The 13,527-nt window shown below is 36.5% G+C and overlaps 1 protein-coding gene across 1 annotated transcript in view; it reads right to left on the bottom strand.

Annotated features, from left to right (window-relative positions):
* The window catches only part of PACRG (parkin coregulated), a gene marked incomplete at its 5' end in the record, with an annotated part of 428,573 nt that overhangs the window by 265,763 nt on the left and 149,283 nt on the right, over positions 1 to 13,527 (bottom strand). The gene's annotated exons all lie outside the window — the stretch shown is intronic.

The following is a 13,527-nucleotide window of genomic DNA, read 5'->3' on the forward strand; positions in this document are numbered from 1 at the left end:
ATGCATTCATAATCCTGTTTTGACTGTGGGAAAAACATATTGACTAAATTTCTTTTGGACCTTAGGATTGAGATAAAAGGGGCACAATATGTTAATTGGGACAACAAATATTGAGCATGTATATACCAAGAAGTATAAGGTTTCCTTCTTGTCCTTATGAAACTGGAATGATGTTACCATAAGCAACCCAGTTAATCCTTCCCAACTCCACCAGTAGAATCAATCACTCCATTACCTCCGCGGCAGAGTGACTGAGGAGGAGGGCCAGGGGTCACACTAACTGAACTTCTGTCACATGGAAGGAAACATCAGGAGTAAAGGAAAAGAGTTCCACCCTAATATCCAAGTCCTTCTGATCCTTTTTACTCTGCTCCATTTTGTCCTCCTATGGCAATCACCACCTCCTAACACACTATATGACTTAATTATTGATGTTATTATTTATTTTTTTGTCTCCTCCAGGTAGAATGTAAGCTCCAGGAGAACAAGCAATTACATTTGTATCACACACTGGAGTCTCCTGCTTAGAAAAGCACTCGACACACTGTAAGTACTTATTGTTGAATGAATTAATTCATATTTTTTTCAGAATTCTGATGAGGAAGAGGGTGATATTTATAAAAAAAAACCTCAGAGACCCAAACTTTGAAGATGAGAGATAGACATAAAAAGAAAACTAACATAACAGGGATCATCTAACAATGATTGAAAGGATGTCATTGGACAGAAAATATGATCGCATATCAAAATAAAGATACTGACATTATTTACTTGCAATACGAAAGGAGAATGTCTGAATGAGGCTGGTTAGGTAGGGCAGGTTTCATAGAGGAGGAGGCACTGTGCTGATGGATGAGTAGGATTTCACCTGGAGTGCGGGTATTTGCATTTAGGTCTATTTTCTTCCCCTCTTGTCACAGGGAAGGTCATCTACATTTAAGCATGCTAATTCATTAGCATGACCTCCTCATTTCTTTCTGGCAATTCTGAGGGCATGAGATACAAAAAACATCGAATAATGGATTTTGCTTTTATATAACACTAGATAAATCAGAATCTAGTATTTTGCTTATTAACTCTGCAAAGAACAATTAAATCATAGTTTAGTCTCATCTAGTATAGCAAAACCAATTTGATTATAGTGGCTCACTCTATAATCCTTTGGCTTTTAAATTTAATTTATGAACTCTGTCTTACAGCATATTTGTAAAGGAATCTGAATTTTTTCTACTTGATGAAATGCTATTAGAAACTTAGATCTTCTAAATAACCTTCAATCCAAAACATTAACAAGGCCAGAATTTTAATTTCTTTTGAATGTGAATATTCTATGTTTTCTACTAACACAAAATCAGCTATGAAATGGACAAAAATATATAAATGCCTGAAGATATGAGTACCTCATTTTACTTAAATATTAATAATATGTTTCATGTCACTGAAAACCGAGAATCTGTAACTTTCAGTTCTTTCTACTCACTGAACTTAACCTTCTCTTCTTTTAAAAAAGATGGTGACGCCTTAGCAAATGAAAAAGAACTCAAATCTCATAAAAATAAAATTTTATAACAATAATAAAGCTTATACTTAAAGTTTTTCAGCAGCTTTTAAAGTATGAGTTTAAAATTCTATTGCCAGGAATGATTTAGCTTCAGGTGTGTAAGATTCTGTACAGCTTCCAGATGTGTAAATAACTCTATCACAGTTGGTTAAGCGCCAATGGAATGGGCCACAGCATGGCTATTTAGCTCACTGCTCATCATATGAAGAAAGTAAGTGGTGAGATGTGCTAATAATTTCCATGATTTGGATTGTCAAAGAAATAATGTCTAGATTAAAAATTCTGGATATAATCCACCCAGGAAAGCAAAATCTTTTTCTAAAGATCACGGGAAGAAAATCTAAGTGATTTTGGGGGGACTATGGTCTTTATTTTTACTGAAATCATTAAATGTAATGAACCACATTAATGCAATGTTGAATTTGAGATTCTAATAGTGTAGTGATTTTAGTGCAGTGATTTTATACTTTCAATTCTGAAACTGAGATATTTCAAATATCTCAATGAGTGAAATGTTTTCTACATGAGTTAGCCTCAACAAGATGTGAAGAGTTACACTGACTTAGATTTTGCCAATTATCTGGATTTGTTGTTGTTGTCACATGGACCCAGGATATGGGTCCACATGCTTTTTTAGTCTTCTGCTTTATAGAATTTACTGAATAAAACACACTATTCCATTCTCATTGTAATTTTCCCAGTATCAAAACAAAACTAAACAATCAAAGACTTTTGGAGCTGGAAAGAATCTTAGAAATCAAGCTGTCATGGCCTTTTCTTTATTAACAGATGAAGAATCAGAAACCAGCCCAGGTAAAGTACTTTGCTCAAGGCTGAATAACTGGTTAATTAAAGAGCTAAAGTTACTTTGAAGTTCACTTAAGGAGGCAAGTGGTTCCATGCTTCAGTCATAGACGATGTCAGGACATGACACACATGGATGTTTTGTTTAGCAGGTTAGAAGACTCTTTCGTGTTACCCAATCCAGACATTCCTCAGTCCCCCATTGCGTGAGGTGCTGAGTCACCACTCAGACAGGATGAATGAAGTTTCTGGTTCTCAGGGTCTCCTAGAGAATCTTTAGACCAGGCTTGAATAAGCTTTGGCCAAATTGCATTAAAACTTGAAACAAACCATCATTTGTCCACCCATTCTTCTGTGTGCCTCTCAAAGTGAAGGAAGGAAGAGATCTATATAGGAGATCATCTGATATAGATGACCCTCTTCATCTACGAGTTTAGAGAATCTATGAAGTAATGCTAGCCACGAAAGATCATATGTGGATTTGGACGAAAGTCTGGTCTACAAAATTCTGAATCAACTAGCTGTGATTTTGATGAAGAAATGTTGTTGTTATATTGGTTTTTATTTCAGAAGAGATTATGGACAAAAAATAAGTGCTGAGAAAGCATCTCACAGAAGTACATGTGGTAACCTATCTTTGAAGGGCTGAGCACTACAACTGTATATGTGCCTCCATGTTGTACTTGAGCGTGTGAGTGTGTGTGTGTGTTGGAGAATAAGCTATAGAAAAACTTGGGACCTAAATGGATGCAGGAACACTGAGGACCTGCAAGGGACTAGGTAAAATTTATCAAAGTCCCTGTTTTCTCTGATGTGCTTCTGAAGGTTGTAAACACAGAACAGCAAAAAGAGCAATATTCTAAGTAGTGTCCAGGAGCCAGAGAATTGAGATTTAGGAAACTTTGAGAGAGGGCAATTAAAAATAAACCATTTAGCAGTGGAGCCCCAGCTAAAGTGGGACTGCTGAGTTACTGTTCTTCTATGACTTGGAACCAAGACTCCTGGCTTCCCAGTAAGACGGCTGCCTTCTATTTGAGGCTGGTGAATGCGGATGGCCTCTCAGGAATATCTATTCAATCTGGAGATCAGTGACTTCCACATCTGACCAAGATGAAGAAAGATGAACCTGATTAACTCTAATGCCTGAAACAACTAAAAATCCAGACAATGGTTCTGAAGACAATGGGCCTCAGACAATGAGGCAAGAAATAAATGAGGTAAAACCTGCTATTGCCCCCGCTCACTGCCTAGAGAAAGTTTGCAGTCAACAGAGCAAAGAGGAAGAAACCAGTGGTCTCCTTGAGTCAAGAAGACAGAGCAGGGAGTCCAGGGAGCCTAAGGCAGCTGGAATTCCAGGGGAAGAATACCAAAGAGGAGAGAACCACAGAGATAGAGAGCTCTGTAGATGAGCAGTAGCTCCTCCAGAGTATTCAGCTGCGTTCTGAGTGGCTCGTGTGTGAGGAAACTACCTGAGCCTGAAGAAAGAAGCATCTGAGAACGTTAGTAAGCACATGCCAGGGAGCACTCACGGCTGGGAAATTTGCCTGTTACCACCAGTCTGAGTGGGAACCTCATAAATTGTAGGTCACTGGGTAGAGTACTCAGAAGGATTTGACTCAATAGGGTAAAATCAGCCTTCAATGAAATGCTGCCCTGGTTCTACCTAACAAAGCTTAAAAGCAGAATCCAAAAGGACCAAACTCTGGTCAAGTAACTTGACTGTGTTCCAGAATAAAGCTACACCACATTAATAGAAATCCAAAAATATCTAGCATCCAATAGTGTTTTAAACTCACAGTGTTTTCACATAGCAGATATACAAAGAAGCAGGAAAATAAGACCCATGATGAAAAGAAAAATCAATCAATTGAAACTGACTCAGAATGACACGGATGATAGAATTAGTAGACAAGGATATTAAAACAATCATTTTAACTGTAACACCTATGTTCAGGAAGCTAGAGGAAAGAATGGACATGTTAAGTAGACATGTGGGAGATATAAATAAATCCAAATTGGACTCCAGAAAGGAAAACTAGCATGTGTGAGATGAAAAAGACAGTGGAAGCAATTAATGGCAAATTAGACACTGCAGAACAAAAGATTACTGTACTTGAAGACACAGCAATAGGAAGTATCCAAATGAAAAGGGACTGAAAAAGTTGACAGAGCTTCAGTGAGCTGAGGGATAACTTCAAAGAGCCTATTATATGTGTAAGTGGAATCTTCAATGGACAGAGGATAAGGAGGGAAGAAGAAGAAATAATGAATAAAAAAATTCCCAGATTTGATGAAAACTATAACTTACAGATCCAAGAAGCTTAACAAACCTCAGGACCAAGAAACATGAAGAAAACCACAGAGAAGCACATCACAATCAAATTGTTTAAAACTACTGATGAAAAGAAAACCTCAAAAGCAGCCAGAAAATAAAAAACACATTTAATATAAAACTAGGTATCTTTACCCAGCAAATATATCTTTCAAAAGCAAACATAAAATAAAGACTATTTCAGACATATGAAAGAATTAATAACCAGCAAACCTGCACTTCAAGAAAAGTTGAAGAAAGTCATTCAAGCAGAATGAAAATGATACCAGATGAAAATCTGGAACTATGGAAAGGAATGAAGAGTATCAAAGATGGCAACTCTTTGGGCAAATATAACAACTTTTTTCTTATTATTTTAGTCTCTGTAAAAGATAACTGACCGAAGCAAACGTAGTAACAATGTGTTGTGAGATTTATAATGTATAGAAGTAAAAGTTATGATATGGAACACAAAGGTTAGGAGGAAAGAAATAGCAGGATGCCACTGTAATATTCTTATACTATATATGAAGTAGTATAATATTTTTAAAATTTTTAACATGATAAACTATAGTATAAAGTTTATAGTATAAAACTGTATACTATAAACTTTAAGGCAACCATTAAAATAACACAAGAAAAACTCAGAGCTATTAAACAAGAAAAAATAAAGTCACAAAAAATACTTACCCCAACAAAAGATTTCAAAAAAGAGAAAAATTTAAAAACAGCCATATCATAGTAATATTAAAGGCAATTAAATTAAATTAAAAAGCAGAAATTGAGAGAATGTATAAAAGACTAGGCAAAATTATATGCTGACTCCAAGAAACATACTTTAAATATAAAGACACAAATAGACTGAAAGTCAAAGGATGAAAAAAGTTAAGTAATGCTAAAGTAATCAAAACAAAGATAAAGTGGCTATATTAATATCAACAAAGTAGATTTCAGAGCACAGAAACTTGCCAATGATAAATAACGTCATTTCATATTGATAAAAGGGTCAATTTACCAAGAGGGCATAACAGTCCTAAAGATTTATGCCCCTAATAATGAAGCTTCAGAATACATGAAACAAAAACTGATAGAACTGTGGGAAGAATTAGAGAAATTCATAATGATAGTCAGAGGTTTCAACACCATTCCCTCAGTAATTGACAGAACAAGTAGACCAAAAAAATCAGTGAAGATACAGAAAACTAGGATGATATTATCAGTCAACTGATGCGAATGACTATCAGTCAATTGACCTGGTTAACATTTACAGAACACTGCAGTCAACAACAGTAGCACGCACATCCTTTAATGTGCACACAAGACATTTACCAAAATATTCTGGGTCATAAAACAAGTCTCAATAAATTTAAAGCAATTCAAGTTATACAAGGTATGCTACCTGACCACATGAAATTAAATTAGAAATTGATAACAGGAAGATATCTGGAAAATCCTGACATATTTGGAGATTAACCAAATACAGGTGTCAAAGAACAAGTCAAAAGAAAATTTTTAAAGTATCTTAACTGAATGAAGATAAAATATATCAAAATTTGTGGTACGCAACTAAAGTAGTACTTAGAAGAAAATTTATAGCAATAACATCCCTTTTAGAAAAGAAGGTGAAATATGTGAAGTCAATGACCTAAGCTTCCATTTTAAGAAGAAGAATAGAAAATGCAAATCAAAATGGGAAAACCAAAGAAAATAACAACTATCCATGTGGAAATTAATGAAATAGAAAATGAAACAATATTATGAAAAACTTTGTGTCAATAAATATGACAACTTAGATGAAACTGACAAATTTATTGAAGGACACAAACTATCAAAGCACACTCAAGAAGAAATAGATAACCTGAACAGTCTTATATATATATTTTCATTTTGTTTTTCAGACAAAAACTTGAATAAGGTTTTATAGATAGTAAGTGGTAGAGTCAGATTTTGTGTCCAGGGTTGACTGATTCATAGCCCATGTGTTTGTCTATATGTTACCACCTTGAACAAATAAACAAATGAACAAATACGTTCATACACAGATTAAATTTTCCTATATAAAAAAGTATATCATACACACTAGAATTTTATATATATATATATTATAGACAATATATTTTATATAAAATGTTATGTTTATACGTATACATATTAGAAAACTATGCAGTAGAAGCTCTGAAATTTTAAAATCTTTTCATGTGTTAGTTTGGGAAAGTAAAGACCAACTGTGGCTTAAATGATAATAAGAGAATCTTATTTTGTAAATTATACTTCAGGATCAATGAACTCTGAAACAGACTGATATGGTTTTTTTTTTTTTTTTAAGCATGAGTTAATGAGCCAGTTGAAATGATTAGCCAACTATTAAGCAAGTCTAAGTGAAAAGAGTATGCCCAGTCATGTAGCCCTAATTTGAATTTTGGTTCTGCTTTTATTAGCTGGGAAAAATTACTTAACCAGCCTAAGCTTCAGTTATGTCATCTGTAGAAATGGGGATAGCAATGTTACCTTAAGTAATTATTGCGAAGATTAAAGCGAGTTTATTTAAAACACCTAAACCAGTGGCAAGCAGAGAGGAGGACAATAAATGACAGCTATTGTCATCAATATTACTGCTGTTAGTGTTAGATTTCATGTCCTAATAAGTCCATCCAATTTTGGTTGTTGATAAAATAATTTCTGGGGAAAGATGGGAACAATAAGAACAGTTAAAAGTGGAGAAGGAGAGAGAGAGGTAATAATTAAGAAACAAAACAACAATATCCAGATAGAAGCAGATAGAGGAAAAAAGTGAGATTTGAGTTGGAAGTATTTCCTTTCTTCCTTTATCTCCTGCTATTTATACTCCCAGATTTTTCCAGCTCATGTCATTTCTAACTCCGTTACTGTTTTGCAAACAGACTCAGTTTTCTCTTCCTTTCATCATTAATATTTGTAAAGCAAGAATTAAAATCAGATGCTTATAGAAATTATGCAAGTAAAGTGAATAATGGAAGCAGGCTGTGTTATAGTCTTTCCCCACAGACATACTTTATTTGCATATTAATTGATGAGATGATTATTCACTTCCACACAAAAATTTGCTCTCTCCCATTTTTCTGGCAACATGCAGCTCACCCAGGCAACCTGGGCCCATAGAAATATTTCTCTACTTTAAGAAAAATAATAATGCAAACAGGATAACTAACATCAATTGACATGACATTATCACTTTGTGGTTAGAAGCAACTGGTGAGAAGGGAGAAAAATGGGGCACACATGCCATCTAGAAGGGGGAGGTGTTACTTGTCTCTAGATATTTACTGACACAAAGGAATGTGGGTCCAGTATTGCCAGACCTTGCAGTATTCAAGAGAAGCCAGAAATCTCGACATGGAAACTCTCCATTTTTAGATGTCTCAAAAAATAACATGACTCAGGCTTATCAAATACATCTGAGAACTGGATCCAAACTTCAGACCCTCTCACTACAGAGGATTTAAGTTTCTCCATGATTTGAAAGGCATTGCTGAGTAGGCCTACCTAATAAATCAAATAGAGTCTGATTACAAGAAAATGATTTGCAAAAGAGCAAATACCCATTTATAGTCACTTGATTGTTTATAGTAATATTCTCTATTCATTTGTCAATAAACAGAACTTCCCCTAAGCACTCAACCAAACTGTCTTACAAAACGCAAAGACATTTCTTTCATCTACTAATTGATGAAGTCATTCATTCATTCATTCAATGACTATTTTTCTGAGCATTTATTTTGATCAAAGCATTGTGGGAAACACCAAGATAATTAAGATATAGTTGCAGCTCTCTAAGTTTCTGTCCTTTTTGCTTTTTAACCTGAAAAAGACCTTTTCTAAAATCACTCTGTTGCTCGGTTCAAATAATTTTTCTTCACTTCCCTCTTTCTTTCACTCCCTATTTGTATATGTGGCATTAGAGAATTTGTTGAAGGTCAGATGGAAGGAAGATGTCAAAGATAAACATGTGAATCTTACTGAGAGTCAATCAAGGTATTTTCCATGGAAAATATTATCTAGCAACAAACAAACAAATGCTGTGATGGTCAGCAAGTCAGAATGGCCCCCAAATCACCATGTTTATATTCAACATGCTCCAGAAGCATGAATTCGTTGTCATCTAAATAGGCCTATAGTGTGTAACATGGGTCAACCTAGGGGACTTCTTAATTAAAAGTTCTTAAGACTTCCTACGTCCAATAAATGATTAAAATATTTTTCTGTCATTCTGAAAAAGTTGCCTTTATTCAGTTACAGCAGACAGGGTACAAAATGCTCTCAATATTTTTAACATCATAGTCAGGATTTTTTTCAACTCATTGACAACTCGCTGCAGTGATTAAGGCAGGTTGCCTAACTCTCTTTAAACACATTATTTTATGCATATAGGATAATTATATTAAATCAGTACACTGTCAGTGGACTTCTTGGATGAGTGAGTTTTCTTGGGCTAAACAAATGCCATAACGTATATTAGATGATTCTGTTTTGCCACATTAGGCCAGAATTTAATCAACGTATGTAAAAAGTTGTGAACAAAATCTTATCAGTGTAATTTTTTATACTTTTTTGTGTGAATAAGTGAATGCTGTCTATTGCTTAAGCCCCCCAAACCGACAAACTAGATCATATAATGAAATCAAATTCCACCAAGAATCAAATACAGCGGAGATAGTTTCTTAGAGTAGTAATTATACTGTGTAACTAGGAAAGGGTATCATGTTCTTAGAAAGACTGCTTATTTTCAAGTTATAAAATAGAGACAGAGTCAAATCAGAAGTTATCTGCAGAGGTCTGCGGTTTCCTCTCCTTTTCTTCTCTTTGATTTGGTCTGATGGCTTTCCAACCTGTTAGTTCTGCTTTCCCTTTATTGGCTGTCACTCCTACCTCATTAAAAAAAAAAAGTCTTGGTTCACCCTAGTTCTCATGCTATGTTCTCTATAGCCAGGTCTGGGAAATACGCACATTCAAAATTGCGCGCATGGCGGAGAAGACAGGTTTTTTGGCTTCTGCAGTCCGCATTCCACCACACGCAGCACTCTCATCTGTCTTTAGAGAATCGTGCTGTTGTTCACTATTCAGCTCGTGGAGAATAGAGGAGACCCGTTTCCTTCCTGTTTAACTTCATTAAATCTTTGGAATGTATAAAATAGGTTACTGACTAATGAGTACCCCATCTATTTAAAAGTCTTCAACCTTCACTGCAGCATCCAGAGGACTCAGCTCTCCAGTCATACTGGGGTCTTTGCAAAGCCCACAAACATTCCTGATCTCTCCCATGGCCCCTGAGTATGCTACCACCTCTGCTGAGAAGGCTTCTCCGCTCCTCCAGACTCTTGTCTCTCCTTCAGAAATTGGGTCCAGGAAGCTATTGCTGGCAGCTCCTACAGCTGGGTTAAGAGTACTCCTATGGGTTCTAGAAGCCCCCACTATTCACCCCAATCTCAGCACTCATCTCACTGAACGGTAGGTAATTTCATGTTTTGTTGTCTCTTTCCTCACTAAACCACAAGCTCTCCGAGGGCAGAGACTACATTGTTCATGGTTGTAGCCTCAGAACCTAATATAGCTCCTGGAGTATAGAATGTTCAGTATAAACCCTTGACAAAAAGTAAACAGTGATACTCAATAAAAATAATGCAAATTACCACTTCCTGAGTTCCTGCTTGGCCAGAGGCTCCCCTGTGTATGACATCCTAGTCCTTACAACAACCTGCTGTGTCCTCATTTGACGGATGAAGACACTAAGATAAAGTCAAGATACAAGTCCAAGGTCACAAACCAAGAACATGCCAGAGTTACAGTTTAAATACAGATCAATTGATCTTCGAAGACTTCAAACAAGACAAAGTAAGGAGGCCACCACACTCTCCTGAGCAGTTCTGGTCTTAAAGGGGCCCTTTGGAGAAGCATAGGGTAGGGAGCCCTGCTTACTCGAGAGCTGTGGGAAGTGGTCAGCATCAACACCCTCACAGAGTGACTTCCAGGAAAGCCGTTACCTGTCACGGAAACAGAATTGGTACAGGAAGAGACCGAGGCCTTCCAAGGACTCACACGGAGGCCAAAAGGAGGGTAATCCGCTTTGGTGACTGGGCACTACCTACTGACTGAAGAAGCCTGATCCCATTTAGAGACTATCAGCCAGTTCTTCGATGGAAGAAGAAAGATAAATCTGGACTAAAATCTAGGGTCTAGGGGCTTCCCTGGTGGCACAGTAGTTAAGAATCCGCCAGCCGGTGCAGGGGACAGAGGTTCGTGCCCCGGTCCGGGAGGATCCCACATGCCGCGGAGCGGCTAGGCCCGTGAGCCACAACTACTGAGCCTGTGCTTCTGGAGCCTGTGCTCCAAAATGGGAGAGGCCACAACAGTGAGAGGCCAGCGCACTGCGATGAAGAGTGGCCCCTGCTTGCCGCAACTGGAGAAAGCCCACGCACAGAAACGAAGACCCAACACAGCCAAAAATAAATAAATAAATTTAAATAGTAGTGTAGTATTATAAAAAAAGAAAAAAAATCTAGGGTCTAGGCTAAAATTATTCAGTTCACTGATATCTCAGATTTAAAACCCAGTACAAGGATCTAAATTATCAGGCTAATCTAAATAGAATTCAGCTTACAGCTCACTCTTTTGCAGTCTATTTAAATGAATTCAACCATAGGATGTTACAAGTACATCCAGTTGGAGGTTTCTAGTACAATTGTGAGCTGTATTACGAATGTAGGCATTTGTGTTTGTAATTATGTTTCATAATTAACGTTCCTAAGTAATACTTTAGGTTCGCACCTCCATTTGCAGTTTTCTAAATGAAAGATTTCATACTGAAGACTGAAAAATAGCAGGGCAGGTCATGAATCACTAGGATTAATAATAATCCACTCAGAAAATTTGAAACACTTAGGTTAAACTCACAAAAAAAGTAGTCATATTTAGTGGATTAAACCTCACATGGGAAGAGCAGACATCATAAAGTAAACACAATCTTTATAATTAAAATGTTTTACCTTATAGAATGCTAATCCTCTTTAAGAAAGGAAATTTTGTGTGCCACCATAATGTTAAGAAAATATATAGAAGCCTAAGCCTACTTTATTTCTGAATTTTTATCATATTTAATTCAATTTAAGTTTAGGTGGGCAATGAACACCCAATCTTTTACTGAGCTTCCACTATGAGTTGGGGCTTCGGCACGCACTTTTCTGATACAGGTTACAATTAAGGTATCTAAACCTCACAGGCCAGCGAACAGCTTGAGAACCTTACAGTGTTTCACACAAAAGTGTTCAAAAGAATCTGCTGAATTAATGAAGGTGGTTACGTGAAGTGTCCAATGTTACTGTCAATGAGTGTCAGGGCCAGGATTTGCACTCTGAGTCCTATCAGTTCTAATGAGAGGTGAATGAAACCTTGACTGCTTCTTACCAATAAGAATGGACATATCAGCAACCTCATGACATCCACTTATTTCTACTTATTTCCAGACTCCTCCAGAACAATCCCTTCCCACCCTAATTATTTGGATATTTCAGGTCAAATACGCTTTTGGGCTGACTGCACAAGTAATTACAAATGCTATTTTTTCCTATTCTGTCAATATGAATCTCTGTCCGTTAGGAAATACAGCAAATACCTTACTATTTGGGTGTGAGAAAGAACAGACTGGTGCTTCCTCCTGTTGGCAGTGGCCCACAAGAGGACTACAAAACACAGCTGGCAACAGAATTGTTGCAAATTCCCAAATCTAGAGCCTTGTCTATCAAGGAAGGAATGATTACTCAGTAAGACGGGACACGACAACTAACTAGACACTTTGGTGGAGCACTGTTAGATTCCCTAATCGATTTCATGTGCCAAAATCAACTCTAAATGATATTTAGTCTCATTGATGTATAGCAAGAAAATTTAAATAGTATACAAATGAATATAAATCAGAAATCCTAAAATTGCTGGATTTTACTATTAAACTTTGCTGCCTAAAAAAGCATACCTGCAATATGAGAGAAAAGTATCTCATATGGTTAATAAAGAATGAATTTTTGTAAATAAGGAAAAGAAATGCCACACTGCAAGAGAGAATTAGAAAAAGACATCTACATCCATCAATATGACATACTCATACTGAATATTTTAGGAACAACTTCCATCTTAAAATTTTTTTTAAACTAGAAATGTTGCAAAAATAATAACAAATATATATTCATATTCATTCTTTAAGAAAACGAATGCCAGAAAAAAAGGAGAATCAAGGAAAGGTGAGCCATGTGATGGTCAGACCACACTCTCCTGGAGGCATTCTCACTCCAGGAACTTGGGTTCTCAGGCCTGATGGCACAAGCACAGAAGACAAGTCCTTGGGTCCACACAAGTGGGGATTTGGAATGAAGACTCCTGCTTAGAGCCATGACTCCCAAAGGATGGCCCCCTTAGTGAGAGGGTGGGCTAGAAATAATTCACCTTTGAGGGAGATAACAATAACAATTGCAACAACCAGAGCTCACATTTAATTAGTGCTTATGATGTACTGAACGGGTTTCCCAATGCTTTACATATTAACTCATTTAGTCTTCATGACAACCCTTTTAGGTAGGTTATAGTATTATGCCAATTTTACTTGGCTCAGAGAAAATTAAAGCTCAGAGAGGTTAAGTGACTTGTTTAAGGACACACTGTTAGTGAGTGTGAGATTCAGGCAGTCTGGCTCCAAGAAGGGAGAGAAAAGTCTCTCCTAGCAAGGAATTAGCATTTAGAATACAAAAAGGAACTCCTCCAAATCAATAAGAAAACGATAAACAACCCCAGATAAATTGGGCATAAGATATTAGTGGGAAACTCATAG

This window comes from Neophocaena asiaeorientalis, unplaced genomic scaffold (genome assembly GCF_003031525.2).
Source record: "Neophocaena asiaeorientalis asiaeorientalis breed wild unplaced genomic scaffold, Neophocaena_asiaeorientalis_V1.1 scaffold704, whole genome shotgun sequence".
Taxonomy (NCBI): domain Eukaryota; kingdom Metazoa; phylum Chordata; class Mammalia; order Artiodactyla; family Phocoenidae; genus Neophocaena; species Neophocaena asiaeorientalis.